The sequence below is a fragment of the Macaca nemestrina genome, chromosome 12 (assembly GCF_043159975.1).
Source record: "Macaca nemestrina isolate mMacNem1 chromosome 12, mMacNem.hap1, whole genome shotgun sequence".
Taxonomy (NCBI): domain Eukaryota; kingdom Metazoa; phylum Chordata; class Mammalia; order Primates; family Cercopithecidae; genus Macaca; species Macaca nemestrina.
This window is the reverse complement of record NC_092136.1, coordinates 12,585,978-12,601,100: the sequence shown is the minus strand read 5'-3', so window position 1 is coordinate 12,601,100 and position 15,123 is coordinate 12,585,978. Positions and strand designations below refer to the sequence as shown.

The 15,123-nt window shown below is 47.7% G+C and overlaps 1 long non-coding RNA gene across 1 annotated transcript; it reads right to left on the bottom strand.

Moving 5' to 3' along the window:
• Positions 1-1,580: 1,580 nt before the first annotated feature.
• On the bottom strand, positions 1,581-3,653 carry LOC105469409 (uncharacterized). Its single transcript, XR_011610528.1, has 3 exons — positions 3,507-3,653; positions 2,752-2,830; positions 1,581-1,711 (listed from the first exon to the last, which is right to left on the bottom strand). It is a non-coding gene; the product is annotated as an uncharacterized lncRNA (long non-coding RNA).
• Between the last annotated feature and the right edge of the window lie 11,470 nt (positions 3,654-15,123).

Genomic DNA, 15,123 nt, shown 5'->3' with positions numbered 1-15,123 from the left:
CGAAAAAGCAGAATTTAGTATAGCTCCGTCTGCCTCCAAAGCTCCTGAACTGTCTACTAGAACACCCTGTTTTACTGCTGGAAATTTAATAGACGTCTCTGTTTGGAGAAGCTGTGGCAAGTTAAACGTGACAATTCTGAGACATGACCTCTGTGTTACACGGTGGGTAGGAATCTGCCAGGTGCTTCGTCAAGTGAGTAGATCTGAACTTGGCCACTCAGGAAGCAGCGCAGTGCACTGGTTACACATTCAAATCCTGGCTCTGCTGCTTACCTGCTGGATACATTAATTGACCTGAGCCTCAGTTGCCTCTTCTATAAAATGGGGATGATAATGCTTCCTGTCTCAGCTAGTTGATGAGATGAAATGAAACACACAAAGCTCTTACAGGGTAACTTGCACAGTACGTACTCTGTAGATGTGAATGTCAGCATTTAGTCATAGCCTCAGTCTGAGACTTAAAACCTGTCCCTAACACAAATTGCCTGGCATATCAGTGAGGTCACCATAGCTACATCCAGGGTGTCTCATCTACAGGTTGGAAAGCTGAGCCTATTAATAGAAGCACAGAGTGTCTTACCTCCCAGTGAAGACTAGAGAGAAAACAGACCCCGGTGACGAGACCTTTGATGGAAAAATCTAGCACTCTCCCCTAAGCAAGGAATGGAAGTGAGACTCGCAGAAGCAGGGCAGGCGAGGGAGGAGACGTCTCCCTGGGAGCTTGCTGAAGACTCTGGCTATTCTCTCGGGCTGCATTTGAGGTACCCTGGGGAGAATGTTAAGCAGGCCCAGAGTTTATATATAGACATAGATCTGGACTGTACGAAGTGCACATGAATCGGGCGGTGACTTACCCATTTATCCTTTGCATGTTATGCAACAAACCCCAGTAGCCAAGGATGTAGTTGGAACTTTTCTTCCCCTCAGGTTTGATCCCTTCTTAGCCTGATTTTGTCTTATTTAACACAATGTTCAATTGCTGCCACTTTCACCTGGGAATGGCATGCTTCTAGAGGAATTGTTTTCCTCCCAGGCTGCTGGATTGTGTCATCTTTGAAAGTGAAGGATCTTGCTAAGTTCAGCTGCTCAGTTGTCAGGCCCAGGGGTGCTATGTGAACAGTTTTTCCCTTCATTAGGCATTAAGTGAAACTAGGCTGGCCACAGTGCATTTTTTAAGAAATTAATAAACATATAGCAAGGGCCAGCAGCCCTCGAAGGACCCCTGATGAACAGAAGCTAGACTCACTCCTTTTACTTTGACATATCCCTGCTTACTGACCTCATTCAGAGCCTGCGTGGGGCAGATGAGCGTCTGGCCCTGTCCTGACCGACTCAAGTGGTCTTGTGAGTCCTCCTGCACAGGCTCCCCGCGTGACACCTTAAATTGGGTCAGGAAAGGCTGTTCTCTTCCCATCGTTTCCTTTTAATCATCCTAAGTCTTAAAAATCCATGAGCCAAACACCTTGTGCTGGAGCTGTCTGTGCCTTAGATAGAGTATGTCTTTTGGGGGTCATTGTAGAAGCACCTCTTACCGGTACCTCTTACTGGCTTTGAGCATTATCTGGAGGTCATCTGGTATGTCTCTTCTGCTCCAGCCAGGGTGGCACCAGCACAGACCTGGTTCATGTTTTTAAACATCACCGGGAAAAGATTCCACTGGGATAGTTGAGGGCTCACATTTATCCTTCAGTCCATCTGTAGCTATTTGTGGCTAGACAAAGAGAAGAAGGTTTGATGATAAGCTAAACAGCCTTAAATGGCAAGCAGGTCTGTGAGATTTTTGACCTGACAGCCCCACTTAATAGTATGTTCTGTAGTATCTGAGGACAGTGGACTCACCATCCCACAGCTATCAAGTTGATGACACTGATGAGTACCCACTTAAGCTACTTCCTGACACCACAGTTTCCCAGTGAGCCCTCTGGAAATGAGGAGTGGTGTTCGAATTTTCCTGTCAGGGAAGATGGCATTGGTAGGATAGGTGGCTTCAGGCCAGCAGTACTTTGTGTGACTTAAGAAACAAATGTTGTTAGCAGTTTGTTAGAGGGGTGGTAGAAAGTTTAAGCTATCCAGGACAACATCAATCTTTAAAGGAAATGGGTAGATTTATCATCACCTATAGCTGCAAAAGAAGAGTTAAAGCCTTTCGTTGGATCCCGGATCTCAGACCCCAGATACTCTTTTTTTTTTTTTTTTTTTTGAGACAGGGTCTCATTGTCTCACTGTCGCCCAGGCTGGAGTGCACTGGCAGGATCTCCCCTCACTGCAAGCTCCACCTCCTGGGTTCAAGCGATTCCATGCCTCAGCCACCCGAATAGCTGGGATTACAGGTGCAGGCCACCATGCCTGGCCAATTTTTGTGTTTTTAGTAGAGACAGAGTTTCGCCATGTTGGCCAGAGTGGTCTCGAACTACAGGCCTCGTGATCTGCCTGCCTCGGCCTCCCAAAGTGCCAAATATTCCTTTCAAAGAGGAGAATGTTTCTTTAAGAAGGGGATTGTATAATCTGTCATGAGATTAGAGTATAAAAGGAAAAAAGTGGGGGAGGGTGGATATATCACTTTCTGTAACAACACATCACAGCATGGAACTTTCAGCAAGTGAGGATGTTAAGATGTACATTCTGTTTCCCAGTGGATTTCAGGTGATTTGGCTAATGTTTAACAAAATGTTCTCCTCTGGTGATGCCCTGGAACACGTGTTCAGGGGAAATAGAGTAGTTAAGAGGAGCTGTTTAGGAATCAGGCCTAACCTAGAATCCTGGAGCTCCCATTGATCAGCTGGGTGGCCTCAGACACGTCATTTAACCTCTCCAAGCTTCTGTTTCTCATCTGTGAAAAGGAAAGAAAAGGAACCCGACCTCACAGTGTGGGTATAAGGACCAAGTAAAGTCCTGCCCCTGGAGAGCTTCGTACAGCCCCTGTGCCCCAAGTAACACTTGGTAGTAGTAACTGCTAATGGTTAGGCTTGTGTACCCAACACTGCTGAGTGCTTTACATCATTTCATCCCATAATACCATGAGATAGGTGCAATGATGATTCCCCTCTTAGAGATAAGGAAAGTGAGGCTCGGTGAGATGAAATTGCTAGCTCAAAGTCACAGATAGGAAGCGGTGGGGCTAGGGTTTGAAGCCAGGCAGTGGGCCCTAGGGCCCTTGCACTTAGGTACCATGTGCTACCGTGCCTCAAAACATGAAAACCATCATCATCTCTCTTCTAACGACTTTTCATCCTGAATCTTGTCTTGGTCCATGGAAGACTGCTGGCGTGGACAACTTTGCACAGATTGGGCTACCCTCTCTTGGCTCCCTATCGGACCTGGGGACCATGACTCATAATGTCACAGCCTCAGCTGCTCCAGACTTAACCACCTGAGCCTTATAAGGAGGACACATGCAGCCTAGCTCTCCAGCTGAGAGTTTGGAGTTCAGAGACTTCCTGTGGATTTGGAGGGGAGCCAGAGGGAAGGGCTCAAGTTCTGCCCTGTTTCAAGGGTTTTCTCCTTACCCTGAGCAGTAGAAATGAGCTCTGATGCTTTCTGGCCTTCCCATCACTGGCTGTCCTTTCTATCCAAGTGGGAGGCTGCCTCTGAGAGTTGGATGTGCCTGTTAGGAAGCCCACATAGAACTCATTCCACGTCCCAAGATGAGTTGCACAACCTCTATCGCACCCACTGGCTCCAGTGCCTTTGCTGACGAACTGGTGCTGGTTCCTCCCAAGGCCCAAGGTTCTGGGGCCAGGCCCTCTGTGAGCAGGACCCTCACTCACCTGTCTCTCGGGGCTCCCATCTCAGCAGAGTCATGCAGCGGTGAGAAGGTTTTTATAGATGGTGTGTGAGATACTGTGTTTCCAGCAGAAGCAGAAACAGGTAGTTGTCTTGGTCCAAATTGGAAAATTGATGCTTAGAAATCTAACTGGAGGCTGGGCACAGTGGCTCATGCCTGTAATCCCAGCATTTTGGGAGGCCAAGGAGGGTGGATCATCTGAGATCAGGAGTTCAAGACCAGCCTGGCCAACATGGTGAAACCCCGTCTCTACTAAAAATACAAAAAAATTTAGCCGGGCCTGGTGGCACGTGCCTGTAATCCCAGCTACTCAGGAGGCGGAGGCAGGAGAATCACTAGAACCCGGGAGGTGGAGATTGCAGTGAGCTGAGATGGCGCCATTGCACTGCAGCCTGGACAACAAGTGAAACTGCATCTCAAAAAGAAAAAAAAGAAGAAAAAAAGCTAATTGGAAAGACACTGTCATGGTCTTCACTAAATGCTGAGGGTGGAGAAGAATGCATCTTGTCTGTCCTTGAGGAACTCACTGTTCTTTGTGCTTTATTTCATTGATTGCCCAGCAGAAGTTGTCTGCACTAGCACAATGTGCTCCACCCAGTGCCAGACACGAAGACGCGGAGATCAGTGAGATAGAGCTCGTGCCCCAGAGGTCCTCTGAAGAAGAGATAAGTGAATGGAAGGCACGCAAGGATCTCTCTATGGGTCTTAGGTACTGACCCTGTGAGAGCAGACAGCAGGACATTTAGCCTTGTATGCCAGGTCTATCCTCACAGCACAGATGAGGACACCAGGCCACTGAGCTCTGAGACACCTACTTTTAATACAGAAATAATTTCTTTTGTTCTGAATTCACCCTCAGCAATCAGTTATGATTGTCTGGTAGATTTATTTTTCATAGAGACAGGGTCTCACTCTGCCACCCAGGCTGGAGTGCAGTGATGTGATCAACTCCTGGGCTCAAGGGATTATCCTGTCTCAGCCTCCCTAGAAGCTAGGACTGCAGGCGCATGCCACCACACCCAGCTAATTTTTTTAAAAAGTTTATTTTGGGCCTGGTGCAGTGGCTCACACCTGTAATCCCAGCACTTTGGGAGGCCGAGGCGGGCGGATCCTGAGGTCAGTAGTTTGAGACCAGCCTGGACAACATGGTGAAACCCCGTCTTTACTGAAGATACAAAAAATTAGCCGGGTGTGGTGGCACGTGCCTATAATCCCAGCTACTCAGGAGGCTGAGACAGGAGAATCGCTTGAACCCAGGAGGTGGAGGTTGCAGTGAGCCGAGATCACGCCATTGCACTCCAGCCTGGGCGGGAGACTCCGTCTCAAAAATATATATATATTTTGTAGAGACAGGGTCTTGCTGTGTTGCCCAGGCTGGTCTTGAACTGCTGGTTTCAAGTGATCCTCTCACCTCAGCCTCTCAAAGCACTGGGATTATAGGCATGAGTCACTAAGCCAGGTCTGTCTGGTAGATTCTTACCCTGTGTCCTTGCTGTTTGCCATGTAGCTTTTAGGGCTTTCCGCCCTGACGCTGGGGTCAACTCATTGCTTTGATCAATGAGATATCAATAATTGGGAAGCAAGCACAGCCTCAGAAAGCACTTCCCCTTTAGCTCTTGTACCCCTGCCACCACCTGACAACCTGCCCATGGTAGACTTCTGGAGGATGAGATGTGTGGCCCAGTCACTCCAGTTGCCTCAGCCAAAGTCAGCTGACAGTTAAGTGAGCCCAGTGAAGACCAGAAGAATTACCCAGCTAAACCCAGTCCAAATTGTGAACCCGCAGACTTTTAAGCTAAGGAATGCTTATTATTTTAAGTTACCAAGTTTTGGGGTCATTTGTTATGCAGCATTATTGTAGCAATTGGTAACAGATACAGATGGCAACAGAGCTTTCCATGTAGATTTGCTTTATAGGGAGAAAAATCACTGACTGGCCAGCATGAGTGAACATCCTGTCCCTTGGATGGGTCGATCTCTCATTTGATTTTTTCTTTATTTTTTATTTTCATTTTTATTTTTGAGATGGAGTCTGTTCTATTTATTGCCCAGGCTGGAGTGCAATAGTGCGATCTTGGCTCACTGCAACCTCCGCCTTATAGATTCAAGCGATTCTCTGGCCTCAGCCTCCTGAGTAGCTGGGATTACAGGCATGTGCCACCATGCGCAGCTAATTTTTGTATTTTTAATAGAGACGGGGTGTCACCATGTTGGCCAGGCTGGTCTCAAACTCCTGACCTCATGATCCACCCGCCTCGGCCTCCTAAAGTGCTGGGATTACAGGCATGAGCCACCATGCCAGGCCCTTGAATTTTTAAAAAGGCAGCTGCCTAGTATAGATCAGACTCTAGTGAACTTAGTATAGCAATCGCATATGAACACACGTGATTCCTATTGATCTATTTGAACAGCAGCAATAACATTTACTGAGCACTTACTCCAGAGCAGACATTAGGCTAACACCATACGTGGCTTGTTCTGCTGAATTCCATAGCAGTCTGATGAAGTTGCTTATATTGTCTTCATTTTGCCAATGAGGAAACAGGCCCAGAGAGACTGAGTTACACACCTATGGTGACAATGGCTTAGCACTTGGGCAGAAGCAAACAAACTGATGTAGGACCCTTGGAAAGTTGGATATCTGTGTTATGCATTAGCAACATGTTTGGTAAAACTACTGCCTGCTGTAACTTGGGAGGGTATCCCATGTGCTTTCCAGGCTGACAGCCAAAGGCAACGTGGTTGGAAAGCAGAAAACTTGTCATCTCTCTTGGCTACTGTAGGCTATATTTGTTGATATTTGTTGAGGATTTATAAGGAAGGGATGAGCTCAGGTGAGGATTGCCTGGTGGTTGAGCAGTAATGAAAGGAAATGAAGTCCAGAAACCCAGGGTCTTTCAGGGTTGGAAAATCTGCTACACCTCAGATAGGAAGAGATGAGATATGAGACTCATCTGGGCAAGGAAAGCCGGGTGAAACTTTTCTCTTGGATGCAGTTACTCAGGGCAAGGGGCAGGTTAAAGGTGGGCCTCCTATTTATTGTTCCACATAGCCCCAAGCTGGCCGTTGAGTAGAAAGGCCAGGCAGAAAGGATGAACAGGCAAAACATACAGACCTAAGAGCTGGATCTAGGAAAAGACGTGGCGCGTGTGAGCTTGGCCACTGGCCCACAAAACTGACCAGAGCAAGTAGGTTAGACACTCACTATGTAAAGAATTGTATCGCCAAGGAACCGGGAGCCAGCCCTTTGGACAGTTCCAGCTATAAAACAACTCTTGGGCCTCCAATCATCCATGAGCAGGAGGGACGGTGCTCAGCCCCCAGGGAGGACAGGCTCTGCCACTCCCATTTCAGCTGTAGCCAGAGACGGTGATGGAAAAGGAGGAATGTCCCAGAGAGAAGAGCCAGGGCCCGTGTGGAGAGTGGATAAGGAGAGTGTCTCCCGGGGAGCAGCACTGGCGTTTAATGAACGGGTCTCCCCTGAGTCCTGTCCCTGCTCCACCACTGTGTGGCACGGGGTGAGGGGGGCAACTTGCCTGTCTTTTTGGTCATGGCTCACTGGACTGAGAAGAGCCACACTGGATGAGAAGTGACTACTGCACATCACCAGAGACCCTGGGCTTTGAGCCAGATATAAGGACTAGATAGGACTTTGGGTCCCTCGGGAAGAGGGTGAGTGTGTTCCCTGAGTGAAAAGAAAAACTTGATGGTTTGGCAAACAGAAGGGTGGATTGTGGCAGAGATGATGGTGTCCACCCGCCACACCATTTGTTCTTCCTGAGCATATAGAAAGACCATTTCCTGTAGCATCCTGGAAATGCCCTGAGCATGTGGGAAATTAGAAGCAGACTCTCCGGGCCAGGTGCAGTGGCTAATACTTGTAATCCCAGCAGTTTGGGAGGCTGAGGCGGACAGATCACTTGAGGTCAGGAGTTCTAGACCAGCCCGGCCAATATGGTGAAACCCTGTCTCTACCAAAAATATAAAAAATTAGCCAGGTGTGGTGGCAGGTGCCTGTAATCCCAGCTACTCGGGAGGCTGAGGCAAGAGAATTGCTTGAACCCAGGAGGCAGAGGTTGCAGTGAGCTGAGATGGTGCCACTGCACTCCAGCCTGGGCAACAAAGTGAGACTCTGTTTCAAAAAAAAACAAAAAACAAAAAAAACAAGGAGCCGCCCTGATAACAAGGCTGGTGCTATGCGATTGGGTCCGGCCAATAGAATGTAAGTGAAAGCAATGAAAGCCACTTCCAGGCCTGGTCCTGGGAAACATCTTGAGTTGCAGCCCGCTGTTACCCTGCTGCAGACACTCCGGAGACCACACGTCCAGACAATGTGGCACACGGAGGAGGAGGGCCACCTAAACTCTTGCAAACTACTTGTGAATGAGAAGTAAGCCTTCATTGTGTTAAGTCAAGGGGGATTTCATGCTTTATTCATTTCCTCATCATCGTCTATTCGATCCCGACTAGCACCTCTTAGTGTAGCAGGCTCATAGGATATCGCTGGCACATCTTAGTATATCAGACCTCATCTTGGCCAGGCCCTCAGTTTCTGTGGTCCAGCCTCTAAGATAGTCAGTCTTTCAACCTCACCGTTTCAGAATTCTTCCTGACACAGGACCTTTGTACATGCTGTATGTCTTTGGCCAGTCTGCTCTTCCATGCTCCGCAATGACTGGGTCAAACCTCCCACCCATTCCTCAAACCTGTGACTTTTCCTTCTCTCCGTTCTCCCATGACCTCACTGACTTCCATCAGAGGACATTGAAGCCCTCAGGAACTCCCTTACCTTCCCACATCTGCACACCCATTCTCCTGTGACACAGGGACTTTGGGTTCTACCCTTACCTTGTTCCGCACCATCACTAGCAGCCTGCCTCTTGTATGCTCATCTGTCCCACTTGGCTCAGTGCTACTCCCAAGCCCCGGCTTCTTTGTCAAATCCAGTGACTCTCCTTTTTCTTTTCTTTCTTTCCTTTTTTTTTTTTTTTTTTTTTGAGACAGAGTCTTACTCTGTCACCCAGGTTGGAGTGCAGTGGTGCAATCTCGGCTCACTGCAACCTCTGCCTCCCGGGTTCAAGTGATTCTCCTGCCCTAGCCTCCTGAATAGCTGAGACTACAGGCGTGTGCCGCCACACCCAACTAATTTTTTATTTTTAGTAGACACAGGGTTTCACCATGTTGGCCAGGCTGGTCTCAAACTCCTGACCTCAAGTAATCCGCCCGCCTTGGCCTCCCAAAGTGCTGGAATTACAGGCGTGAGCCACCGCGCTTGGCTGACTCTTCTTTTCCTTTCCTCCCCTTCGTAATCCAGTTTCTCCAAGGGGTTGACTATACTCGTCTCCACTTTCTTAAAATCTCACTCATTCTTTATCTTAATCTATCCATGTTTCCACTTCATTATGCTATGAAAGCATCTCTAACTAAAGTCACCTGTGACTTCCGTGTTGCTAATCCAATAGGCTTTATTAAAATTTTGTCTTTGCCTCTGACCAATTATGGACACCTCCACTTCCCTTGATTTTCATTATTCTGTTTCCTTCTGCCTCTCTAGCCATGCTTCTGCCTCTGTGAGGCACACCGTCGTCTTCCCAGTCATTCTATTTGGAGTTCTTCACAGTGCTCTCCTAGGAGCCTCCTCTCTCCTCTGGATACTCTCTCTAGTGATCTCACCCATACCAGGGTAACCATCACCGCCTATATGTGGACAGTTCTCACATCTTCCTCTGAGCTCCAGCTTGCATATCTAACTGCCAACTTGACTCCTCCTTTGAAAGAGGCTGAAAAACCCTTCAAACTCAGCCAGGCCACCCTCCCTCCCTGTTCTATTCACCAAAAACTCCCTCGTCGTGAGATTCTCGGTGAATGGCCTAATCAATCATCCAGTTGCTCAAGCTAGGAATTGTCCTATGCTGCTGCTCCTCCCTCCATGGCTATCAATATGGTGACTTAGGCCTGTTGACTTAGCTCCAAAATAGTTCTTGAATCCATCACTTCTTCCCATCTCTAGCACCATCACTGTAGTCAAAGGTACTCTCATCTCTGATGGACAACAGGTACGGCCATCTGATCTGCCTTCATCATCTGGCATTCCCTTGAATCTGTTCTCTGCCTGCAGCTCCCAAATGAGTGTGCAGTTAACCCTTGAACAACACAGGGGTTGGGGCACCAACCCCGCATAGTCGAAAATCTGCGTATACCTTGATTCTCCAAAAACTTTACTAATAGCCTGCTGTTGACCAAAAGCCTTACTGAGAACAGTTGATTAACATATATTTTATGTTACATGTATTATATACTGTATTCTTAGAAGAGAGTTAGCTAGAGAAAAGAAATGCTATTAAGAAAATCAGGCCAGGCACAGCATCTCACACCTGTAATTAGCTTTGGGAGGCTAAGGTAGGAGTTGGAGACCAGTCTGGACAGCATGAGACCCCAGCTCTACAAAAAAAATTTTTGAAGTTAGGCAAGTGTGGTGGCACACCTTGTAGTCCCAGCTACTGGGGGTCTGGGGCAGGAGGTCGAGGCTACAGTGAGCTGTGATCACACCAGTGCTCTCCAGCCTAGACAACAGAGTCAGACTCTGTCTCTTAAAAACATCATAAAGAAGAAGAAATATATTTACTGTTCATTAAGTGGAAGTGGATCATCATAAAAATCTTCATCTGTGTTGTCTTCACAGTGAGTGGGCTGAGGAGGTGGAGGAAGAGGATGGGTGGGTTTTCTTGTCTCGGGGTGACAGAGGTGGAAGAAAATCTGTGTATAAGCCAGCCACAGTAGTTCACATCTGTAATCCCAGCACTTTGGGAGGCCAAGATGGGAGCTCAGGGCTGACAGAGGTGAAAGAGAATCGGTGTATAAGGCCAGACGCAGTGACTCACACCTGTAGTCCGAGCACTTTGGGAGGCTGAGTTGGGAGGATTGCTTGAGTCGAGGAGTTCAAGATCAGCTTGGATAACCTGGAGAGACCCTGTCTCTACAAAAAATATTTTTAAAAAAATTAGCTAGGCATGGCCGGGTGTGAAGGCTCACAGCTATAATCCCAGCACTTTGGGAGGCCGAGGTGCGCAGATCACCTGAGGTCAGGAGTTCGAGGCCATCCTGGCTAACATGGTGAAGCCCTGTTTCTACTAAAAATACAAAAAATTAGCCAGGCATGGTGGTGTGCACCTGTAGTCTCAGCTACTCGGGAGGCTGAGGCAGGAGAATCGCTTGAACCTGGGAGGCGGAGGTTGCAGTGAGCTGAGATCGCGCCACTGCACTCCAGCCTGGGCAATAAATAGAGCAGACTCTGTCTCAAAAAAAAAAAAAAAAGGCCAGGTGCAGTGGCTCACGCCTGTAATCCCAGCAGTTTGGGAGGCCAAGGTGGGCGAATCACGAGGTCAGGAGATCGAGGCCATCCTGGCTAACACGGTGAAACCCCATCTCTACTAAAAAAAAAAAAAAAATACAAAAAATTAGCTGGGTGTGGTGGCGGGCGCCTGTAGTCCCAGCTACTCGGGAGGCTGAGGCAGGAGAATAGCGTGAACCCAGGAGGTGGAGCTTGCAGCGAGCCAAGATCACACCACTGCACTCCAGCCTGGGCGACAGAGCAAGACTCCGTCTCAAAAAAAAAAAAAGAGCTAGGCATGGTGGCTCGCACCTGTGGTCCCAGCTACGTGGGAGGCTGAGGTGGGTAGATTGCTTGAGTCCCATGGGTTGAGCCTGCAGTGAGCAATAATCACACCACTGCATGCCAACCTGTGCAACAGAATGAAACCCTGTCTCTAAAAAAATGAAAGAAAAGAAAAATCGGTATATAAGTGGACCCATGCAGTTCAAACTTACTGTTGAAGGGTTACTTGAATTTCAATACCTTGGTCTGAACATGTCTTCCACTTCCTTAAAACCCTTCTGTGATTGCTGATTGCTCTTAAAAAAATGAAAATTCTTAACACAACCTACAGTGGCGCACTGCAGCCTTGACTTCCCAGACTCAAGCAATCCTCCCACCTCAGCCTCCCAAGTAGGCTAATTTATTTATTTTTTTATTTGTAGAGATGGGGGTCTCATATGTTGCCCAGGCTGGTCTTGAACTCCTGGGCTCAACTGATCCTCCTGCCTTGGCCTCCCAAAATGCTAGGCTTATAGACATGAGCTACCGCACCTGGCCTAACGTCTACATTTTATTTATTTATTTATTTATTTATTTATTTATTTATTTATTTATTTTTGAGATGGAGTCTGGCTCTGTCACCCAGGCTGGAGTGCAGTAGTATGATCTCGGCTCACTGCAACCTCTGCCTCCCAGGCTCAAGTGATTCTCGTGCCTCAGCCTCCCAAGTAGCTAGGACTACAGGCGCCCACCACCATGCCCAGCTAATTTTTTGTATTTTTGTAAAGACAGGGTTTCACCATGTTGCCCAGGGTGGTCTCAAACTCCTAAGCTCAGGCGATCCACCTGCCTCAGCCCCGCAAAGTGCTGGGATTACAGATGTGAGCCACCATACCCGGTCTCCATTTTAAATCCATATGGTGATTCTCCCGGGAATGCCTGTCTCTCCACCAGAATTTTAAGCCCCATGAAGACAAGGAAGGACTAGATCTATTTTTTGTTGACTTTATATCCTGGCGCCTAGCACAGCCCTTGGCATATAGAGGGTGTTCCTAATTGTTTAAGAAACGAGTATGGTTCATGCCTGTAATCCCAGCACCTTGGGAGGCCAAGGCAGGCAGATTGCTTGAGGCCAGGGGGACCAGCCTGGTCAAACCCCATGAAACCCCGTCTCTACTAAAACTACAAAAAGTTAGCTGGGCATGGTGGTGCACACCTATAGTCCCAGCTACTCTGGAGGCTGAGGCAGGAGAATGGCTTGAACCCGGGAGGCAGAGGTTGCAGTGAGCCAAGATTGCACCACTACATTCCAGCCTGGGCGGGCAACAGAACAAGGCTCCATCTCAAAAAAAAAAAGTAAAAAAAAAAAAAAATCAGTTGATGGATCCCTCTGATTTCAGAACTCAGAGTAAACCTTCCTAACAGTGAGAGCTATGCGGGTGCAGGAGTCAGAGGCGCCTTGGGCCTCCCGCTGTGATGACAGATTTTTTTCCCCTCCCAAGTTCAGTGTGCCTGAAGCATTAGTCCCACTTTCCAGGTGGCTGGATGCCCTGTGGCTGGGGAGAAGAGTTTTAATGAATTAGGTCTGTCTCTCTTGTGCAAAGTGGAGAGTTCTTGGTTCTCTGCCCAGGCCTCTGGAAGACCTGGGATGTTAAAAGAAGCAAACTCCCAAACCCAGGTGTGCTCCAGGAAATAGAAGCTGCATCACATAGTCCTGGAACCTGGGGCTCCAAGATCCGTCCACCCCCGCCGAGGGTGGGCATTACATTTCTCACGAGGAGGATGTGCTGGAGAAGCAGAAATAGTTGGCCATCTAAGTGACTGTGTGGGTGCTCTGTACTAGCTCTTACTGCTTCCTTACTCCCCATTCAATCTGGTGGGCCATCTTTGACTCTCTCCCACTGCCTAGCCCCAGTGCACACACATATACTCCCTGCTCCAGTTGTATTCTTCAAACTGTTTTCCCAGAAGAGAATGTCCTCTGCCTTTCTCCCCTCAGTGCGAGGGAGGTGCCGCTTACTGAGGCCTCCAAACTACGCTCTCCCCGGGTTCTCTCATTCATACTCGCAGACCTCCCTTCGGAGATTGTATCATCCCATTTCCTACATGAGGCTTGTCCAAGGTCACACTGCTGGGAGGCAGCAGGGCTGAAATTTAAACCCAGGTTGCCCTAGAGATGGTGGTGTTCCCAACTCCCTACTCATCCTCCCAGACTTACTCCGTTCACTCATTGCCTTCATGAGCACTGCGGATCTGTGACCATTTATACCGATATTCACTTAGTCTCTTTTCTTAAATAGAGCCCCTTTTTTATTTAAATGAATTACTTTTAAAAGGAAACTTTACATGACAACTATAAGTGAAAAAATCTCATCAATAGCGTCTCGTGCCACAATTAAAACTCTAAAAACAAATACATTCAATGTTGTCAGAGTTTTTTTTAACATTTTACTATAAAAAATTTCAAACATACAGCTGAAGTTGAAAGAGTTTTACAGTGAGCACTGGTATAGCCTCCACCTAGATTCTACCCTTAACTTTTTTTTTTTATTTTTGAGACAGAGTCTCACTCTGTTGCCCAGGATGGTGATCACAGCTCATTGCAGCCTCAACCTCCTGGGCTCAAGTGATCCTCCCATCTCAGCCTCCCAAGTAGCTGGGACTACAGACATATACCACCACACCTGGGGTTTTACCATGTTGCCCGGGCTGGTCTCGAACTCCTGGGCTCAACCCATCCGCCTATTTCTGCCTCTCAAAGTGCTGGGATTACAGGCATGAGCTACTGCACCAGCCTACCCTTAATTTTTTACTCTGCTGGGCTCTTCACATATCAGTTTATCTTTCCATCCCTCTCTCCACCCATTAATCCATCTCCTTTTTGGTACATTTCAAAGCAAATTACAGACATCAGAGCCCTCTCGCTAAAAGCTTCACAATGTATGTTATTAACTAGAATTCAATATTTAAAGTTATTCTTTTGCTGTAAAATTTACATACAATGAAATTCACACATCTTAAGTGTATGTTTGCTGAATTTTGACAAAGGCCTACACCACACTCTTACTGAAATGGAAAAATTGCCATCACCCCAGAAAGTTCCCTCCTACTCCATCCCCGTGCCCCACCACAAGTCCCAGCTCCAGACAACTTTATCTCTGGTTTTGTCTATCCTATTAGCTGGGTGTGGTGGTGCACGCCTGTAGTCCCAGCTACTTGGGAGGCTGAGGCAGGAGAATTGTTTGAACTTGGGAGGCAGAGGTTGCAGTGAGCCGAGATCATGCCACTGCACTCCAGCCTGGCAACAGAGTCAGACTACATCTCAAAAAAAAAAAAAAAAAGAAAAGAAAAGAGGTTTAATTGACTCACAGTTTTGCAAGCTGTACAGGAAGCATGGCTTGGAAGACCTCAGGAAAATTACCATCATGGCAGAAGGTGAAGGGGAAGCAGGCACGTCTTACATGGCCAGAGAAAGAGGAAGACGGTGAATGAAGAGGTGCTACATACTTTTAAACAACCAGATCTCATGAGAACGCACTATCACAAGAACAGCAAGGGGGAAATCCACCCCCATGATCCAATCACTTCCTCCAACACTGGGGATTACAATTCAACAGGAGATTTGGGTGGGGACACATTCAAACCATATCACCAGGTTTTGCCATGTTGCCCAGGCTGGTCTCAAACTCCTAGAGCTCAAGCAATCTGCCTGCCTCTGTCTCCCAAAGTGCTGGGATCACAGGCG